Source organism: Tasmannia lanceolata, unplaced genomic scaffold, assembly GCF_043159265.1.
Source record: "Tasmannia lanceolata isolate RefF3 unplaced genomic scaffold, GAP_Taslan_0.1 ptg000018l, whole genome shotgun sequence".
Lineage (NCBI taxonomy): Eukaryota > Viridiplantae > Streptophyta > Magnoliopsida > Canellales > Winteraceae > Tasmannia > Tasmannia lanceolata.
Genome location: NW_027518695.1, coordinates 14,261,346 through 14,283,533, shown reverse-complemented (window position 1 = coordinate 14,283,533; position 22,188 = coordinate 14,261,346). Strand labels below are relative to the sequence as shown.

General features: G+C 37.9%; 1 long non-coding RNA gene across 1 annotated transcript; it reads right to left on the bottom strand.

Annotated features, from left to right (window-relative positions):
* Nucleotides 1-10,145: 10,145 nt before the first annotated feature.
* On the bottom strand, nt 10,146-11,792 carry LOC143849329 (uncharacterized). Its single transcript, XR_013235645.1, has 2 exons — nt 11,371-11,792; nt 10,146-10,755 (listed from the first exon to the last, which is right to left on the bottom strand). It is a non-coding gene; the product is annotated as an uncharacterized LOC143849329 (long non-coding RNA).
* Nucleotides 11,793-22,188: the final 10,396 nt, after the last annotated feature.

Genomic DNA, 22,188 nt, shown 5'->3' with positions numbered 1-22,188 from the left:
TTTAAAATAAAAAGGAATGAGTATGATAAGTGTTCAGATCAGTAGAATATTCCAGTGAGCCTCATAGCATAGGTATGAAAGGAATTCAAAGGTATTCTACATTAGTGAAAAAAAAGATTAATGAAGCAAACAAGACCAGCAAAATTATTCTCATCTCTTTTCACTATAACAAGCTTACAATCATCCAAAAGTAAAGGGAATTCAAACAAGCTGATTCTATCATGAATTCCTTTCTAGCATATATAATGAGAATCTAAAACCTGCTAGGGCATAAACATCATCTAAATTTGCTCAGGTAGAAGGAATATAGTGCCATTTAGTTAACAAATTCCAAAGAAATTTATGCCAAACAGAACTAGAACAGTTTCATTTTGATAGATCTAAATCGAAAATTAATCTAATCGCATTGTTAATTCAAGAGAGGAAATTATACACAGGGAAACAAAATGAACATGTCATAGCAATTAAGATCGAAAGAAATATCTGAAAATACACCAATACTAACCTTTTTCTGCTACTCAATCATTCAAAAAAAAAACTTCACCAGTACAAATTTATTAGAGTGAAACAATAGTCCTAATGTCAATCTTTCTTCCCGCTTTCTTTCAACCAAAATTAAGACAATGAAAAATCTCCAGAGATAATACCAGATTCAAGCTCTCTCTATCTCAGCTCTCTATAAGTAGCTAAACCTCTCTGTTTCTATTCTATTCCCAATCTCACATTATCCTTTAAATCTGCACTTTACTTAGCTAATCTCCCCTAACTTTCAATCGAAAGTAAAGCAAATAATGAATACCTGTTTCAACTTGCAGAAATCAGCAACAATGGGGGTTAAAACCTGATTTGGGAGTTATAGTAACATGGAAATCAAGTACAAAACCTGAGATCTAAACTTACACCAAGAGACATTTTGAGATTGAAACAAAATTGAAGAGGATAGATGTACAAAAATTCATAATCAGGTTATTCCCAGAATCTTTACAAAATAACTTTTAATCGCTAAGCTCATGGTAAAGACAACTAAAAAAAAATATGAAGGTAATGAGATCATACCTTTCTGATAATATCTATGAATTTTGCTTTGATTTACCTCTTCTTCCTTCTTTGGCTGCTTCAAGAAAATCTTCTTCTCTGGATTGATCTTTCTTTTCTTCTTTGGCAGATTTTGCGGAAAATGAATTCACTTCTCCTTCTTCATCCTTTCCTTGCTTCTCCTTATGTTGAGATTTTTAAGCTCTGATTCGAGATTTGAAATTCAGCTAAAGGTTTAGCTTCGGAAGCTTGCCGGAATTCGGTCGTAGAAGATGATCGGATAAACAAAGTAGAAGCAGACAACAATAGCAAAGGGAAAACAAAACAGCAAACTAAATTTGACAGGCCGGAGCTTCGAATTCCGGCAATAATCGCCGGAGAAGAAGGTAAAAATGGTTAGGGTTTCAGAAAGGGGGATAACATGCTAGGTGAAGAAGAGAAAGAGGAAGCAGATAAGAGTAATACTGCTACCGGCAAGAGATTTGTCTGATCTTAACCGGAATCTTGACCGGAGAACAAGATTTCGATCGGAAAATCAAAATACAAGGGTTTGTGAATCGCCCATTTTCTCTCTCTCTCTCTTAGATCTCTCAGAGATATCTCTCTACTCACGAATTTCTGTTCTTTTTCTCACCTCTCTCAGATTTCCGGCAAGACTTACCGGGGGAGACGATCGGAGGTCGGAGGGTTAGGATGGTGGTGGGATGGGATTCGCCAGAGAAATTGCCGGAGATGGCAACTCCTTCTTCTTCTCTTTCTCTGCAATTTTTTTTCTTTACGAAAATGAATCTCTCTCTCAATCGATTTTCTCCTCTGCTCTGTTGGTGGTTGCAAATGGGAGGAATTAGAAAGGGCTTCGATGGTGATGAAAATGACTTGATCAAGGTTGCAAAAAGGTGGGAAATGGAGGTGGTAATGGCAATCGGACCGGAGATTCCTCAGATAAACGGCTGCGGCAGAGAGGGTTTAGGATGATGGCTAGGGAGAAGATGATGGCATTTGGGTTAGATGTGGGTAGGGTTCAAGGGTTAGAGGATGAGATGGTGGCGACCGGAGATGGGTTTGGGAGTTTCTGGGTAGAAAATGAGATGGGTTTGATGGGAAGAAAATGGTCGGAGATGATGGGTATCGGCTGGAGTCCGGTGGATTTGAAGAGGGTTTGCGGTTTGGATTTAAGGAGAAAATGGGAATGGGTTTGAGGGAAATGAAATGGTTTCTGTGGTAGGGGATGGTGGTTGCTGTGAGGACCTTGCCGGATTCCGGCAAACCCACCGGAGAAGATGGGGTGGTGGTTGGAAGAAAAGAAGAAGAAGAAGAAGAAGAAGAAGAAGAAGAAGAAGAAAAGGGTGGTGGTTGCTGACCGGTGGTGGGGATGTAGCCGGCCGGAGAAGAGGGAGTTGCCGGAGAAGATGGGAGGAAGGAAAAAAATAAAAAAAAGCCGAGGCTCTTCTCTGCGAAATTTTCTTTTTTTTCTTTTCGAGAATGGGTTTTGCCTTTTTTAAATACAAGGGAAATGATATATTCAAACCCCCCTTTTCCTCCGAGACAGCCCCTCTAATGTATTTTTCATACCCTTCAACCAGCAGGGGGGGTGCCCAAGAAGAAAAACAGAAATGATATATTTGCTACCCCCAAACCTTCCCGGACACCCCCCTTGGCAAATTTAGGACAACTACCATTTTATAAGAGGCGGCCCAAGCAGAAAACAGGGGGAAAAATTTGCAAAAATATCTTCTTTGAAAAAAATGATCTCAACCGTTAAAATCACCTTTTCATTCAATGGCTGAGATCAAAAGAAACATAACCAACTAAGATTCCCTCTAACTAATCCTAGTCCTAATCACTCACTAACCTAGCTTAGGGCTTAATGGTGACTTAGAGAAGAAGAAAAGCATCTTCGCAAATTACGAAATTGCCCTGGTTCAGGATAATACACCCCTCAATTAAGTTGTACACTAATCTGCATACCCCTATATCTCCCCGGACAGCCCGCCATGGCTAATTTGAACTGGTTTTTGAGATTCCAGCACAACCCCTTTTCTGGCTAAATCGCCACTCTTCTGAACTTGCCCCACGACACTGTCTTAGCTTGTTTGCTAGGCAAACGGGCTCGGATCGCGATGAAATTTTACAGGGACCTTGGTGGGACCCTAAGCTAACCTAGGGCATAATTTGGGACCTTAGAACACTAATTTATTAGGACAATTATTTAAAACAAGACATGAAAGGGTTCGGTCAAAATGGGGTGTCTACACCTCCAAGATATATCCTTCGCTCGTGATTCCATTGCAAGAATGAGGCACTAGAATTGGGATCCAATTCCGATTCTAATTTCGGGTAACCGTTATTGACCTGGCAAAATGAGACCCGTACCCGCGGGTACACCCGGCCCGCAGGGGTATGGGTACCAATTTCATTACCCGTGAGAAAAAATACCCGCACCCAACCCGTACCTGTGACCCACGGGTGGGTCTGGGTCGGGCATTGGTGCCCGCGGGTTACCCGCCATTCGGTTTTCAACTTTTTATTCTTAAGGCCTAAACACTAAACAATAAAAAATAGACTATGTGGGTGAGCCAACAAAACAAGTATGTGGCTGGTATCTTTGGTTGTACCAAGACAAACACTTGTTAAAGTAAATGAAAATTTGTATGATGAATGGGCATGTACTCATCATCCCATCCTTGATATTTGATCCAACAGCAGCTGACTTGTTAAGAAGCTGTTGTTGGATTAAATATCAAGGCTTGTACATCCATCGTACCACCTTTATGTATTCATACACCCGTTCATCATATAATTTCTTTTGGAAAATATATATATAATTTCTTCTTTAAATTTGCCGGGTTACCCGTGGGTATACCCGTACCCACCCGGGTGGGTTCCGGGTTCATGCAAGACTACCCGTACCCGCACCGGTATTTCTTACCCATATCCGCCGGTACCCGTACCCGTACCCGCGCAGGTTACCCGTTTGCCAGGTCTAAACCGTTAGGCCCTGTTTGGATTGCAAGAAAAAAGATTTCTAGTGGGAAATTTCTTTCCATGATTTAGAGAGAAATAATGTTGTTATGGTTAATTTAGAAAATATTATCAAAAATCGAAGGTCCATCTGAATTAAAAATTGAATAGGGTTGGTTCATGTTATATTTTTCATACATTAAAATGTAAGAAATTTTAGGAATATTTTTCCTTTCCTAACTTTTACAGAAAATTCCTACAAATCCAAACAAGGCCTAATTAGTTCGAAAATTTGAACATAATTAGGGGTAGAAATGACATCTTAATATAATTAAAGGGGAAATGTGTTTCCCGCCCCCAAGATGTAGTATTTTAATTCTGGAATGAAATTTTTATTAGATTTTTTTGAATATATTTTTTTAATTGAGCTTATAGTGAACCAGAATAGGAATTAAAATAGGATGTAGACTCCAATTCCGGATTTTGGTAATCCAAACACAGCCTAAGGTTTAGGACCAGTTTGTTTTAGACTTTGAAAACTTATTGTGAGTCCCAAACCGATTATCGGTCTCAAAAGTAAAATGTAACTTTGAGTCCAATATTCGGTTTTGGACTCACATCAAGGACAAAACTAGGAATTTGCTCCAGGAGGGGCAGGCAGTGGTCTTTATATAATAATCAATAAATTTTTATAATAGCTATCGAAATAGATAATATTTTTCCCTAAAAAAATGCCATTTTCAACATACACTCCAGTTGTTAATACAGCCAAAGAGCTAGATCGGAATGAAACTGGGGACAAGGCCGAGACACCACCAAAGGACAACTTTCAGTAACGCAAAATGAAATTGACGAAGCCCTGGTATTAAATGAAACTCTCCAAATGGATTTGCGATTTTAAAGCGGATTGTTTTAAGTATTCAATATGTGCCTCGAAGCGCGGTCAAGGGTCAGGGTTTGGCCGACTTCTTAGCCAATCACCCTTGTATAGATGACGTAAGATGCCTCAATATCGGAATCATCATCTAAAACCTTGGGTCCTAATGTTTGATGGGTCCCACACCGAAGAGGCTGCTATAGTAAGAAAAAACTCTTGTTCCAAATTCAGGTGGACTTTGACCGTTCCGATAATCAGGCCGAGTACGAGGTATTGGTAGTTGGCCTGGAATATTACTAGAAATATGAATTACCAATGCTGAGATTGTTGGAGATTCCCAATTAGTTATCAAACAACTTGGGGGCGAGTACAAATGCTCAAGTGATGCCTTAGTCCAGTATCATACGATACCCAATAACCTCATAAAACAATTCACGGGCGTAACGGTTAGATCCATCCCTGGGTTCCAAAATAGTGAGGCAGATGAATTGGCTCAAGTTGCCTCACGACTGAGGATTCTTAATGCAAGAGCCCCATCACCGTACAGAAACATCCATTACCCTTGGTCTATGACCGAGACTTTCAAATCGAAGTCATGGCATTGGATGTAAAGAAAAGTGACTGGAGATATCCAATAATCTAGTACTTACAAAATCCCCACATCCCGACCCATTTGAAAACGAAAAAGAAAAGCATTAAACTACGTTATACTTGGTTACGATTTTTACAAGAAAAACATGGATGATCTACTCCTAAAATTCTTAGGAATAGAGGAAGCCATGGTGGTAATGGCTGAAGTTCATGAGAGGATTTATGTTGTGCATCAACCCGGCATTAAAATGCATTGGTTAATCTGAAGACTTGAAAAATACCGTGAGGCCCAGGTGGCAACCCATGAGGGGGTGAATTGGGTTTTGTAAATTTTTGCTCTTTCAAAAAGATTAATTGAAAATTGTATCCAAAGAAGAATTTTGACAGTTAATGCAAGGAAGATAAAAATCAAGATACAAAAGTAAGAAGCAAGAGAATAGAGTGCACATAGAATTTTATAGTGGTATAGTCCAAATCTCCGGACCTACATCCACTCCACCAAAAACCTTGGTAGCTTCACTAAGCGGATCTTCTTAAAGATGAAGATCAAACCGATTACAACGAGGTGGCTCCTTGCCTCACCACTTGCCGACGGAGATGGCTCTTCGTCTCCCAACACTCGCCTTCGGAGATGGCTCTGCGTCTCCAAATACGATCCGCGTCTCCAAATACAATGTAATGAAAATAAAAAATACAAAGCCTCTAACATGGCAGATACAACAAGTTCACTCACTACAACTTTCCACTCTCAAAGAATATACAAACTGAAGCCTAAGGTCTAATCCCTACAAGGTTCACCACTTTCAGGCACAATGGTGTTAATCACTGTTTAATATCACCCAATCATGTTTTTTGGTGTTATATACTATCCCAAGGGGTTAGAACACCTTTTTATAGGCAAACTGCACAAAACTAGTTATTGCATGGCTCCCCCAATAAACAGCTAGTTTCAACCAGCTGCTAGGCCTCTTCTTCTTCTTTTTGAAAGGTAACTTTTAATAGAAGTAAAACGAAGTACAGAGAGCGGGGACAAGATGTTCCCGAAAATAAAAAGAAAGAGAAATCATGGGACAATACCCCCTAAATGGGTGGTATGCCAGATTCGGGCAGATAAACAAATCGAATACCCGATAAATGAACCCCCTCTTTAGCCAGAATATCCGCCTCAGAATTTGCAGTCCTTCTACGATGCTGTAAGGAAGGTTGGATATCCCGCACTAGGCCTATTTAAAAACACAGTTTGTGGCTGGAGGCTAGCCGCCAATCCTCAGATGGCCGTTCCGGTCGCCTCGCCCGCCGACCACTAGACAGATTCTAAATTTTTCCACATTTATGCAGTCTTCTTATAAAATTTATATCTCCCTCTCATCTTATAAGATTCCGGCGTTCTTGTGCTGGCAACTTAAGAGAGCATATTATCTTTTAAAAAAAATTGCAAAATATTTGAAATATGTCTAGAGCTATTATCTATAAGATAATGGACTGTAGCCAACCACCATCCAAGTGCCAATTTGATGCTTTTCACATTTAAGCTCACTTTGGCACTTGGGCTTTGAGTTCCTTGTTTTATTATATTATTTGGAACCCTTTTAGGTACCCATGAGATTATTTAGTGAATTAGATTTATACAATCTATCACAAGACTTTGACATGAATCTTTAAAGTTGATATCCAATCTTCAAGTCCTGATCTTCGTCATCGATATCCTCTTCTTTCCTTCAGCTCACTTGATCGTCATGATTGCCTTGGACTTGATCCATGATTCCTTGACTTTGGTACTTTGCTAAAGTCTAAACACTTAAGCAACAAACAAAATTAATACCACTTAATCACTTGTGTTTGGAGTCATCAAAACAAGATATAAAATTGTCAAGGGGTGTACCGTTGGGCTTACATACATGGTTACTACTGGCCCACAATTACACAAGACTGAATCCAATATGCCAGAAATATGGGCCAGTACAACATGTTGCGGCTACAATAATGCACCCAATTGTTAAGCCGTGGCCATTTTGAGGATTGGAAATGGATTTAACTTGCAAATTTTACCCACCATCGTCTAAACAACATTGTTTTATAATAGTAGCTGTGGTTTATTTTACTAAATGGGTAGAAGTTGTTCCTATTAAATCAGTTACACAGACCGATATTATAAAATTCTTAAACGAACACATCAGAAATTGTTACTATGAAATCGGTTACACAGACCGATATTATAAAATTCTTAAAGGAACACATCATCCATAGATTCGGCTTACCACAGACCATCACAACCGACTAAGGAATTGTGTTCACCAGTGAGTTGGTGGTCACTTTTGCTAAGGAATATGGATTTGAGATTGTCAACTCAACTCCATATTACGTCCAAGCTAATGGTCGGGCCAAATCTACAAACAAGTCCTTGAAATTGATTTTGGAGAAAATGATTGATGACAATCAAAGGGCTTGGCATGAAACGTTATCAGAAGTCTTACAGGCTTACAAGGCTTCTAAAAAATCGAGCACGTGAACTACCCCATTTCCTTTAACCTATGGGCATGATGCCGTTCTACTGATGGAAGTCATTGTTCGGTCTCTTTAGTGGCTATACAAAACTCCTATCTGACATTTAATTTGCTCTAATACCATAATTAATTGCAGCATTTTCAATATTAATTATTAAAACCCCAAATGTACTATGTTTAATATTATAAATAGATCACCCTCCCAGGAATGTCTTTAGCATGGCCACTTATGCTGTCTTTGTAGATTATAGTTTAGATGTCCCCCTCAACAAAAACTGACGAACTGGACAGAGGCACCGTAAGAGGATATCAGCTACCAACAACATAATCAGCAAGAAACAGAACCTAATAACCACCATTATACATATTCGTAGATGAACACTCACCCAAATGGTAGTGTGTAAAATTCAGTTTTGTAAAGCAATCAACACATACTTCTTTACAAGTTGTTGAACAGAATACGCCCTGAGGTGTTCATTATGAACGGCAATTTGGTGCCACTGAGCTGGTTTTGGAAAGTGCTCTGCACCTACAATTCTTTGGTAAAGATGGTCACAGTGAACCCATTCCTCAAGATTTTCTGCACAGACGCTTGCCCAATTTTGCCACAAATAATAGCCTAACATGCAAATCAAAAGCATTAATTGCCTAAAGAATATCTGAGTAGCCAGAGCATGGGATATAGAACATGTATTTTCCAAGTTTAAAACTAGTGATAATACCTTATGCAGACCTCGAAAACCCCAACCCTTTTTTGGATCCACTCCTTGTGGTTACAACTCTCTCTTGTTAGTAATAAAATCATTGTCCTCTATTTCTGGATTGGTCCCTTCATAATCATCAAATGACATGGTCTGAGTGCCACAATTGTTAACCTCTATGCAGGCCTATAGATGTCGAACAAACCAATTTGTCAACTAAAACTTGCATTTCTGAATATAGAATCTAAAAAACAACATCATCTATAGCTTTTAAAAAGGCCTACAAGGAAACAATAAAATGTGCATTACCAAAATGTATAACGGAACTTCACCTTCTTAACTATCATTCAGGTCTTTTAGTTTTCAGTGGTAAGAACAATACAAGTGTAGTCTTGCGTCCTCATGTAGTAGGAACCAGTGCAAATAGTTGTGTCTATACTATAGCCATCCCATGTTAAAGAAAAGCTAATAACTAAAAGCAAGTTTAACCCCTTTAACCCCTTTCTAATGGGTCAATGATTCCACCTCTTTTGAGTCAAGTTATGATTACCAAAAATCAAGAGGGTCATCTGAAAGGTGGGATATCAATTCAAGTGATCTAAAAATTTTGATGCATTCAGTAAGAATATGGCCCTTCATCGAGTAAATAATGCAGCTAATAACTATGCCAACAAAGTTAGAAGAAAGGAGTGACAAAAGGACTCCTTGTCTATGGCCTATAGTTTTGTAACTAACCCACGAAATATAGTTAATAATATATAACAGAAAGGAAGCCTCATAGTGAATTGAGTATCGTCTCCTTGGCTTCACATCTCTAACACTAATAGGACGAACAATAATGACTCGCCTTTTTGCTTTTGTCCCAGATTAGAACCTCATTGCCCAATGATCTTGGATTATTATTAATTTGGCTAGGTGAGGGTTGGGATCGAACACACAATCTTTTGGTTGAAACAGAAAGCACCTTCCAACTGAGATAGACATACAATCTTGCTTGGATCAATGTTCATGTTTTTCAAATCAAAGTAAATTGTAAACCTTGTTAATGTATACCCACACGTGGTTTGCCATTTCAGACATGTTTTGCAAATCATGATCCCTCGCAAAGCAAGAATAAGACATCATAATTGTTGTTTAACTCTTAGTATGGTTTTTATCAAATATGAAGTATAAATGATTTTAGATATGAATCTTATACAAGATTCGACATTTAGGTGCATTAAGATAGATTTTGTTTCTTACTTGAATTTGTTGTTGAATGTTAAATAATTGAATATCGATATCCAAAAATAGCAATCTATACTTGTTCGAAATTAAGAACCCTTTTGAAAGATTCCATACGGATGAAATGTTAGGGAGTCATGGTTGTCGAGATAACATATTCTTCCCAATGTTAGTCCTACATCTATCTTTACAGCACCTTGCACTCCCATGAGAAGACCCAATTCCATTTTCAATCAAACAAATAATGTCAAATGCACCAAGAGAACACCCACATCAACAATTGATCACTTATTCAATACAAAGAAAATGGCATAAAGCCCTAGAGTCGATGGAATGCATTAGATTAAGTCCTTTAAGCCTGTTCCATATCAGGTTGGGTCCTACCTAGTCCCACACCTAGGTAGCCCCTTTTTTCATCTTTTTAAGGGGCAGCTGTTGGATCAAATATCAAGGGCGGTACTCTTTTACCAGAGCATGCCCGATCGGGCATGATATAATTTCTCTTCTTTTCAAAGGCAAAAGTAGAAGCATGAACACGTTCATCGAATTCTTCCTGCTTACTTATGAATGCGGCTTTGAGAATTGCGTACTCTCGTTACATAAACCTGACTTGAGAGCAAAGAGCAGATACGTTCACCCCTCCACTTATAGAAGGGAAAGTCCGGAGAGGTGGAGCCAGAATTGGAACGGAATGAAAGGGTGTCCCTCCCAGCTGTGGCTGTTGATTGTAGAATTGTTGAGGATCACGTGGGGAAACACCGAGTTTGCATTGAAGGCTGTGTGAAGTCCCCTAAAAATCTCAGGATTTCCAATAATATAACACGTCTCCACCAAGATATCAATGGTGATCAGAGTTGTTTCCCTGATTAGAGAAAATTCAAGTTAGTCACAGACTAAAATGTCAAAAACCACACACATACATATAGAGAGCCATGCAATCGAGGGCCATACTCACATTCACATTACTAGAAAGTGGATAATTAACATATATGGTTAGGCCATACTCACATTCACATTACTAGAAAGTCCTCTGCCAGTTTTAGAAGTTCTATATTGTAACCATTGTATAGTAAACACATTCCACTTCTCATTGTTACATGCCTACGAATCATAATATCAAACAAGGGATTTGCTAGCGTCCATCGCATAGCGTCCATCGCAGATGGTCTGTTGCATGTCGGACCAGCCACATAGGCTCACTTTACAGCAGCTTCTGTCTTCATTCATGAGGTGGCTCAGCCGACATGCATCAGACCATCTGCGATGGATGCTAGGCAATGGACGCTAGCAAATCCCATCAAACAAACGAGCATGCATATTACTACAAAATTCCAAGAAAACTGAAAATAACCCACAATTATTTTATATTAAAAAAGCTTTATATGGGGACAAATATATTAATCCCAAAACTGAAAATCATGGAAACCCCAACAAGGGTGATTTTAACCCCATTACAAATAGATACAAAAAAATATACCTTATTTCGATGAACCCAAATTCCGATTCCATGAAGAATCCGACCCACTGGACGAAATCCCAAATCCCCACCTCGTCTCCGTTTCTGTTCCTCCTCCTCATCCTTCTTATCATCGTCAGAACAGCTAAATTCGAGTTCCACTCTCTCATAGTAATGTCCATAAATATGTTCCCGTGTATACCCATTTTCTTGATCAGAGAGGATTATGTGGCCGTGCCACTGCCACGCCAGATAATTTCTTTCTTCATGGAACCCAACGCATATACCGTGATCTCCGATAGTAATGCCCTCCCTAGAATTAGAATTCAGGGTCTCGATCCTCCCTCCATCAATTCTCCGAATAATCTCCCTCTCCAGCTTTAATTCTTCATTGGCAAGCCTTTGAAGTTTGTTAGAGGAGGAGCTGTGATGGGTGTTGTAAGAACCCATGTTTAGCTGATATTTGAAAGGGTGCTCTTTCCTCCATATATATAATGGTCCAAATGCCAAGAAAAGCATCCTCGTATCCACCAAGATATATGTTTGGATTTTCGCGTGGGTTTTCGTATCTGGCAAGATATATTTGGATTTGGCGTGGGATTCCGTATCTAGCAAGATATATTTGGATTTCGCGTGGGTTTCCGCATCTAGCAAGATACATTTGGATTTCGCGTGCGTTCCCTTGCAATTCCGCATGACTGGAAAAAAAGAAATAAAAAAGAACAGAATTAGATGTAGGAATGACATTGAAGGGAAATTTTGGAATCTGTTTCTGGCCCCCAAGATGGGGTATTCTGATTTTGCTGGACGGAATGAAATTTTTAATGGGAATGAGGAATGATAGACTGAAGGGCGGCCTTACAAAAAAAAACAAGTTACAATGGCGCCCCCATTGGTGCTTGTAACTGGTTTTTGGAAGGGATCCCTAATTTTCAGTGCCATTATAAATGCATTCCTTGAGATAGACCACTGGGGGCGCCCTTGTAAATGGTTTTTGCAAGGGCTCCCATCAGTCTAGCATCCCTCTTAAATTTTTTATTTTAATTTTTTTTCTATTTAGTTTACGGAGAAGTAGACTAGGAATTGAAATAGGGTGTTTAGGCTCCCTTTGTTTTAGATTTTGATAATGGATAGTAAGTCCCAAATTTAAATTTGAGTCCAAATTTAGTTTTGAACAACTTGAGTGTGCCAAAAGAAAAAGACCCAAGACATTAAATTGGAATAAGAGTCTCTTTTGGATTTTTGAAACTGCCTGAGTGTAGAAAATGATAATAACACGTGCCAAAATGATATTTAGAACAAGCTTTCAATATTTCTCCTTTTTTTTTTAAACACTTGATAAAAAAATGATTTTCAATTTTGTTGAGACACGAAAATAGGAAAATGCAGATATCTATTAAATCTCAGCAATTGAGGAGTAATCTTCAAAACTAAGCACAATAGAAACCCAAATGTTACGGATCCGTTAAGTAAAGAACTAAAAGTATAGTCATTGGGAATAATAATTTCACAGGCTTCCTTCGAATTAAAGAATGAACAACAAAACACTTTTAGAAAATGAAGTGATCTTGAACTCACTAAGATACTTTCATGAAATTTATGACTAGATTAGGGAAAATTCAGGACGTATCTCTCACAGACAGCCTCGGAGAAAAATAAAATTACACAATCACCTAAGTTCAAAATTATCAGGAGTAACTAAATGTGAAACATTCAACATTGTCAGAACTAAGAAAAACTTAGAAGAATCTTATTTTCAATAAATTTTGGAATTCAAATGGAAAAAATGCACTTGACAATTTGCAGAGATTCAGAAAATTCAAAACCATCAGCAAGAAGGAATCCATTCAAAAAATCCAATCAAAAAAAACCCACGACATTGATCATGAAATCTTTTTAGGCCCGAAAACCATGATCAATTTTTGCTAATCCTTTTCCCCCTAGAAACTGTCATTTTTGACACATGAGCCATACAAGTAATGCCATATTCAATAGGGGATTTGAGAGAGAGAGAGAGAGAGAGAGAGAGACGGGGGGGTTTAGCCGTCACCGTCGGATAGGGGAAATTAGACGCCTTGAGAGAGGGAAAATTAAAGAGATGGGAGTGGAGATCCATTTTGAAAAGGAAAATTTTCCGCTAATGGGTTTGGTAAATGAATTAGAATTGTGTCTCTCTTTGCAATAAATTAAAAATCAAAGAGGGGTAAAGGTAATTTTGTCATTTTAAGTAAGTAGGTAAGACTCCTCCAAAAAACATTCGGGGGTCAATTGCCCCCACTCCTCCGTCTCTGCTCAGAATACAAAACTTGTACAGCCTTACCCGTATCTTTCTGGACACAGGTAAAATATTTGCTGATAGTGAGAGCATATTTTGGTGTATTATATATTTAGGAATGCCAAACTAAATGGTGCCCTTCCAAATATCAGCTAAAGCAGTGCTCCCATCCAAGTGCATTAATAACAGGGCAAGCATGAGTTCTTACAACAGCCTCCACAACTCCTCTTGCAACAACCTTCAATGGCTTGCCAAAGAAGAATCGAAGATAGAGAGGGAGATTATTCGGAGAATTGATAACGGGAGGATCGAGACCCTGAACCCTAATTCTAGGGAGGGTGTTACTATTGGAGATCACCGCATATGCGTTGGATTCAATGAAGAAAGAGATTATCGAGTGTGGCACTGGCACGGCCATATAATCCTCTTTGATCAAGAAAATGAGTATACGCGGGAGCATATTTACGAACAATACTATGAGAGAGTGGAACTCGAATTTAGCGGTTCTGACGATGATAAGAACGATGAGGAGGAGGAACAGAAACGGAGACAAGGTGGGAATTTGGGGCTGGGAGATCTGATAAGCGATGGGATTTTGTCTAGTGGTCGGATTCTTCACCGGAAAATGGGTATACGCATGAATACATTTACGGTAATTACTTTGAGAATGTGGATTTGAAATTGAGCGGTACTGATGAGGACAAGAATGATAAAGAGAAACAGAAACAGAGGAAAGGAAGGAGTTCGGGGCTGAGTGATCTGATCGGTGACAAGAATTCGCTTAGTGGTCAGATTCCAGTCCATGCTTATGCTTTCAGAATTTGCCCAATTATAGGGTTTGAATAAAGATTGTGGGATGTGAGGAATGAGGTTGGTTTTTTGTTGGAAATCTTCCAGGCTCTGGCAAGGGAAGGAAAAGAATTGGTTTTGAGATAGGAGGGTCGATGGAGAGGTTGTTGGTGTTGGAAGAAGAACTCATTATGCTCTGTTTCTCCTCTCGTTTGATGGTGAAGCTATTTATAATGCGCCCTCCCTACAAAAAATAACGGATTTAATAAAGATTTTTTTAGATATTTTAGATTGCAAGAATCAACATACCCGAATCGACGAAGATACGTTAAGGATTTCGGGTGTGTTTCGAAGGCATTGGAATTAACGTACTCGTATCCTCCAAGATATATACTTCGCTTGTGATTCCATTGCAAGAATGAGGCACTAGAATAGGGATCCAATTCCGATTCTGATTTCGGGTAACCTTTAGGCCCTGTTTGGATTGCAAGAAAAAGATTTCTGGTGGGAAATTTTTTCTTCTGGAAATTTCTTTCCATGATTTAGAGAGATGATATTATTATGATTAATTTAGAAAATATTATCATAAATCGAAGGTCCATTTTAATTAAAAATTGAATAGGATTGGTTCATGTTATATTTTTCATATATAAAAATGTAAGAAATTTTAGGAATATTTTTCCTGTCCTAACTTTCCCAGAAAATTCCTACAATCCAAACATGGCCTAATTACTTCGAAAAAATGAACATAATTAAGGGTAGAAATGACATCTTAATATAATTAAAAGGGAAATGTGTTTCCCGTCCCAAGATGTGGTATTTTAATTCTGGAATGAAATTTTTATTAGATTTTTTTTAATTAGTTTTTTTTTTAATTTTTTTGCATTGAGTTTATCGGGAACCAGAATAGGAATTGAAATAGGATGTGGACCACAATTCTTGATTTTGGCATTCCAAACATAGCCTAAGGTTTTGGACCAGTTTGTTTTAGATTTTGATAAGGTAAAATGTAACTTTGAGTCCAATATTCGGTTTTGGACTCACATCAAGGACAAAACAAGGAATTTGCTTCATCAGGGAATTTTCAACATACGATTAGTAATACTATCCTGCCCGAAACCTAATTCTTAGATTTTAGTCCCAAACAAAAAAAATTAAGCTAAGCCCTGGACACTCCATTTTTATATACAAAATCAAACCAAATCCGTGTATTCACGTAAAGGCACGGTTAACGGGTGGCTCACAACCACATGAATGTGCCAAAAGGGAAATACCCAAAACATTAGATTGGAAATTTGAATAGGTGGTTCTTTTGAAATTTTGAAAATGACATAGGGGGATATGATGATAGCACATAGCAAAACGATATTTAGAATAAGTTTTCAATTTTATTTTTTTTTTGAACACGTGATAAAAATGTTTTCAATTTTGTTGAGACACGAAGATAGGAAAATTTAGATATCTATTAGACAAAACTCAGAAATTACTGAAGAATAATCCTCAAATCTTTGCACAATAGAAATGCAAATATTATGAATCCGTTAATTAAAAACTAAATATTATAGTCGTGGGGAATAATAATTTCACAAGCTTTCATGAAATTTAAGAATGCACAACAAAAAAACTTTTATAAACTGAAGTCATCTTGAACTACTAAGAGCCGGATCGGAATGAGACTGGGGACAAGGCCAAGACACCATCAGAGGACAACTTTCGGCCACATTGTATTTTTTTCGACCGGAATACAAACCTGACTTTCTTCGGGGTAACTCAAAATGAAATTGATGAAGCCCTGGTATTGCCAGGAAACTCTCCAAATGGATTTGGAGATTTTAAAGCGGATTGTTTTAAGTATTCAATACGTGCCTCAAAGCGCGGTCAAGGGTCAGGTTTTGGCCGACTTCTTAGCCAATCGCCCTTGTATCGATGTTGAACCGGATGAGGTAAGATGCCTCAATATTGGAATCATCGTCTAAAACCTTGGGTCCTCATGTTTGATGGTTCCCACACCGAAAAGGCTGCTAGAGCAGGAATCTCAATTATTGCTCCTAATGGTGGGAGAACTCAGTTCTCATTTCAGCTAGACTTTGAGTGTTCCAATAATCAGGCCAAGCACGAGGTATTGATAATTGACCTCGAATATTTCTAGAAATGGGAATTACCAATGTTGAGATTGTTGGAGATTCCCAATTAGTTATCGAACAACTTGGGGGCAAGTACAAATGCTCTAGTGAAGCCTTAGTCCGGTATCATACGATAGCCAATAACCTCATAAAACAATTCACGGACGTTACGGTTAGGTCCGTCCCTAGGTTCCTGAATAGTGAGGCAAATGAATTGGCTCAAGTCGCCTCAGGACTAAGGATTCTTAAAGGTATTTGCAAGAAACCAATCACCGTACAGAAACATCCATTACCCTTTCGGATCGAAGTCATGGCATTGGATGTAAAGAAAAGTGACCGGAGATATCCAATAATCTACTACTTACAAAATCCCCACATGCTGACCAATTTGAAAACGAAAAGAAAAGCATTACTACGTTATACTTGGTGACGATTTTTACAAGAAAAACATGAATGATCTACTCCTAAAATTCTTAGGAATAGAGGAAGCCATGGTGGTAATGGCTGAAGTTCATGAGAGGATTTGTAGTGCGCATCAAGCCGGCATTAAAATGCATTGGTTAATCTAAAGACTTGAAAAATACTGTGAGGCCCAGGCAGCAACCCAATAGGAGGGTGAATTGGGTTTTGTAAATTTTAGAAGATTAATTGAAAGTTGTATACAAAGAAGAATTTTGACAGTTAATGCAGGGAAGATAAAAATCAAGATGAAAAAGGGCGATCCCCACTTTGTTTCCCTTACATCATAGCCTAAGTTCCTCATGTTGGCTATTTTGAAATTGACAGCCATAGAGAACATTAAGTTTCATGAGACCCGTAATGATGAGTCTGTTAATTCCAATTGGCAAGAAGAATTTTGACAACCATAGGTGAACGAGCCTCTAATAAGCAACGAAGAAACTTGTGATTTCGTAAAAAGAGGTTCTCCATCATTAGTTCCCAAAAGGGCACCTTCACCTACTGAACAATGAACTTCCAAGCGTCATACAATCTATGGATGAAAAATCCTTAAACGAAACCAAGTGAACCTTTGGCTATAATAAATGTATTGCCAAAAATAAAGTCCTTAACTTCGTACAAGGGAACGACTTGGTTGGCATTATCTTGTGGTGCCTGGAACTTAATCAAATGCAAATAACTATGAGTTATTTGAACAGGTTATTCTCCTATTCAATGTTCTATTTGACATTTACAATTCACACATTGCAAACTATTTAGTCCTTTAAACAAGGATCTGAAAAAATGAAATATAACCATGACGAACGCTTATAGCAAACAAGGGCAAACTAAGAGGAAGTTGCAAACTTCATCTTTTCTTGGGCATTTAAGCATGTCTCCCTGCTCGTAACTTAGTATCAGTATAAGAATTTAAATGTCCTTGTTAAATACAAGATCTTCTCATACAACTATCATTATCCGTGTCTGCAATTTTCAGCATTGATATTTGCATCTAGGTCAACACAACTCGAATAAATCTGCATATTTATGTTCTACAGGAGTTGTCAGAATATTCGACATACACATATGTAACTGGAATATTATTATTAGCGAAATGAAACAGTTTTTACCAAAAATTAGAATCTCCAAACTCCATGCTGAATATATTTTTACGAATTTGTTTAAACTATACTCGCATCCACATTCCAAGAAAATGTCCACTCCATGCTGAAAATAATTTTAAGCAATTTATTTATATTATACCCACATCCAAATTCCAAGAAAATGTCCCTGTTGGTTGAGAGAAGTTCTATTGTCTAACCCTAAATGTGGATAATTAACGCTTACAGTTAGACCATACTCACATTCACATTACAAGAAAGTCCTCTGCCAGTTTTAGAAATTTTATAATCTAACCATTGTACCATACATATGTACAGTAAACACATTCTGCTTCTCATCTTTACATGCCTGTGAATCTTAAGACCAAACAAACGATCATGTATATTACTAGAAAATTCCAAGAAACTGAAAATAACCCACAATTAATTTATATTAAAAAAAAAACTTTATATGGGGACAAGTATATTAAAATCATGGAAACCCCAACAAGGGGGATTTTAAGTTTTTAACCCCATTACAACAAAATACAAAAAAAATACAGAATGAAATACATATAACTTATTTCGATGAACCCAAATTCCGATTCCTGTGAAGAATCCGACCACTGGATGAAATCCCACTGCCGATCAGATCTCCCAGCCCCCCTCTCATCTCCGTTTTTGCTCCTCGTCCTCATCGTTCTCATCATCGTCAGAACCGCTAAGTTCTTTTAGGGAGAAGTCTTCAATACTTTGATGTTTGTGGTGTTATACATATGGGTGCAGTTCTATACTTCTCCCAAATGAACCTATCATAAGCTTTATTTGGCTTGCCAAAAACTTTTCTTCGATACTTAATTTTTATTTATTCCTGTTTTGGAATTTTTCTAATGCTTTTCCATTTCTGATGAGCAGCTCATTTCAATGAATTTGTGGAGGAGTTGCAGGAGCAGAATGGGGTGCTAAGAGAATGCATTGAACAGTTGCGTGAAGAAATCCATGCCAAACAACGCTCGCAAAGAAAATGCAAATACAAATCAAATGCGTATGTCAATTACACATGTTTATCTCCTATTCGCCGACAGAAACTAAAGGAAGTCCCCTGCAAAAAAAGATGGAGAGACATTAGTATTTAAATTCCCTAGTATTTTTTCTCCATAAACTAATACAAAGTCATTTGAAATAAATGGGAAGAAAATCATTTGCAGTAATGCAAAGTCATTTGAAATGAAGGTAAAATTTGTTCTTGATCATCAAAAACTACTAAAAGATGAAATTTGCTAGGGACCAACCATTATAAGGCCGTGCCGCTGGCCCACCCGATAATCTCTTTCTTCATGGAATCCAACACATATGCAGTGATCTGCAATAGTAACACCCTCCCTAGAAATAGGGTTAAGGGTCTCGGTCCTCCCGCTATCAATTCTTCGAATAATCTCCCTCTCTAGCTTCGATTCTTCATTGGCAAGCCATTGAAGGTTGTTACAGGAGGGGTTATGGTGGGTGTTGTAAGAACCCATGTTTGCTCTCCTTTTAGCTGATATTTGCAAGCGTGTCCTTTCTTTGGCTATTCCTCAATATATATATAATAGTCCAAATGCCAAGAAAAGGCATCCCCGTATCCACGAAGATATATGTTTGGATTTTCGCGTGGGTTTTCGTATCTAGCAAGATATATTTGGATTTGGCGTGGGATTCCGTATCTAGCAAGATATATTTGGATTTCGCGTGGGTTTCCGCATCTAGCAAGATATATTTGGATTTCGCCTGCGTTCCCTTCCAATTCCGCATGACTGGTTGGAAAAAAAAAAAAAAAAACAGAATTAGAGGTAGGAATGACATTGAAGGGAAATTTTGGAATCTGTTTCTGGCCCCCAAGATAGGGTATTCTGATTTTGCGGGGCGGAATGAAATTTTTAATCACAATGAGGAATGATAGACTGAAGGGCGCCCTTGCAAAAAAAAAAGTTACTATGGCGCCCCCATTGGTGCTTGTAACTGGTTTTTGCAAGGACTCCCTTCAGTCTAGCATCCCTCTTAAATTTTTATTTTATTTTTCATCTATTTTTCAGGGAACAAACTAGGAATTGAAATAGGATGTCTTTTTTTAGATTTGGATAATGGATAGTGAGTCCCAAACCTTTTATTGGACTCAAAAGTTAATGTAAATTTGAGTCCAAATTTAGTTTTGGGCTCAGATCACGCTAGGAATTTGCTCCGTGAGAGGTAGACAATGGTTTGTATACAATAATCAATAAATTATTGTAATTTCCAACAAATTAATTAATCATTTTCTTTATAAATTACCATTTTTGACACACGATCCATATTAATACTACCATGAACCTAATTTTTAGATTTTAGTCCCAAACTCAAAAATTTAAGCTGATCCTTCCATATTCCGGTTCTATATACAAAATCAAAACAAATTCTTGTATGCAAGCCAAAGCACAATTAATGGGTGGCTCACAACAACTTGAGTGTGCCAAAAGAAAAGGACCCAAAACATTAAATTGGAAATTTGAATAGGAGTCTCTTTTGAATTTTTTAAACTGCCAGAGCGGAGAAAATGATAATAACACGTGCCAAAATGATATTTAGAACAAGCTTTCAATATTTTTCCTTTTTTAAACACTTGATAATATAAAAAAAAAAGGTATTCAATTTTGTACAGCAGAAACCCTAATTTTACAGACCTATTAATTAATGAACTAAAAGTATAGTCCTTCGGGAATAATAATTTCACAAGCTTTTTTAGAATTAAAGAATGCACAACAAAAAACTTTTAGAAAATGAAGTGATCTTGAACTCACTAAGATACTTTCATGAAATTTTGGACTAGATCAGGGAAAATTGAGGATGTATCTCTCAGAGACAGCCTCGGAGAAAAACAAAATTACACAATCACCAAAGTTCAAAATTATCAGGAGTAACTAAAAGTGAGACATTCAACAATATCAGAACTAAGAAAAACTCAGAAGAATCTTATGTTCGAGAAATTCTGGAATTCAAATTGAAAAAATGCACTTGAAATTTGCGGAGATTCGGAAAATTCAAAATCTTCAGCAAGAAGGAATCTATTTGATTTAATGGGTAAAATCCAGTCAAAAAATAACCTACAACCCTAATCATGAAACCTAGATCCAACAAAAAATGAAAAAAATCACCATGAAAACTTTTTAGGCCCTAAAACCATGATCAATTTTTGCTAATCCTTTTTCCCCTAAAAATGTCATTTTTGACTCATGAGCGATACAAGTATTGTGATATTCAATAGGGGGTTGGAGAGAGAGAGAGAGAGAGAGAGAGAGAGAGAGAGAGAGAGAGAGAGAGCATACCTCAGGGTTTAGCCGTCATCGCCGGATAGGGAAGCTAGACGCCTTGAGAGAGGGAAAATTGAAGAGATGGGAGTGGAGATCCATTTTCAAAAGGAAAATTTTCTGCTAATGGGTTTTGCTGATCGTGAGAGCATATTTTGTCATATTATATATTGAGGAACGCCATACTAAATGGCACCCTTCCAATTATCAGCTAAGAACGCGCTCCCATCCAAGTGCATTAATAAGAGGGCAAACACGAGTTCTTACAACAGCCTCCACAACTCCTCCTGTAACAACCTTCAATGGCTTGCCAAATAAGAGTCGAACCTGGAGAGGGAGATTATTAGGAGAATTAACAGCTGGAAGACCGAGAGCCGGACCCTTAATGCTAGGGAGGGAGTTACTATTGGAGATCACCACATATGCATTGGATTCCACTAAGATAGAGATTATCGTGTGAAGCAGTGACACGGACACATAATCCTCTTCGATGAAGAAAATGGGTATACGCGGGGATTTATTTACGGACATTACTGTGAGAAAGTGGAACTCAAATTCAGCGGATCTGGTGATGATAAGAACAATGAGGAGGAGAAACATAAACGGAGACGAGACGGGAATTTGGGGCTGGGAGACCTGATCAGCGATGGGAGTTCGTCCAATGGTCGGATTCTTCACCTCAAATTGGGTATACACATGAATACATTTGCGATAATTACTTTGAGAATGTGGATTTGAAATTGAGCAATACTGATGAGGACGAGAATGATAAGGAGAAATGGAAACAAAGGAAA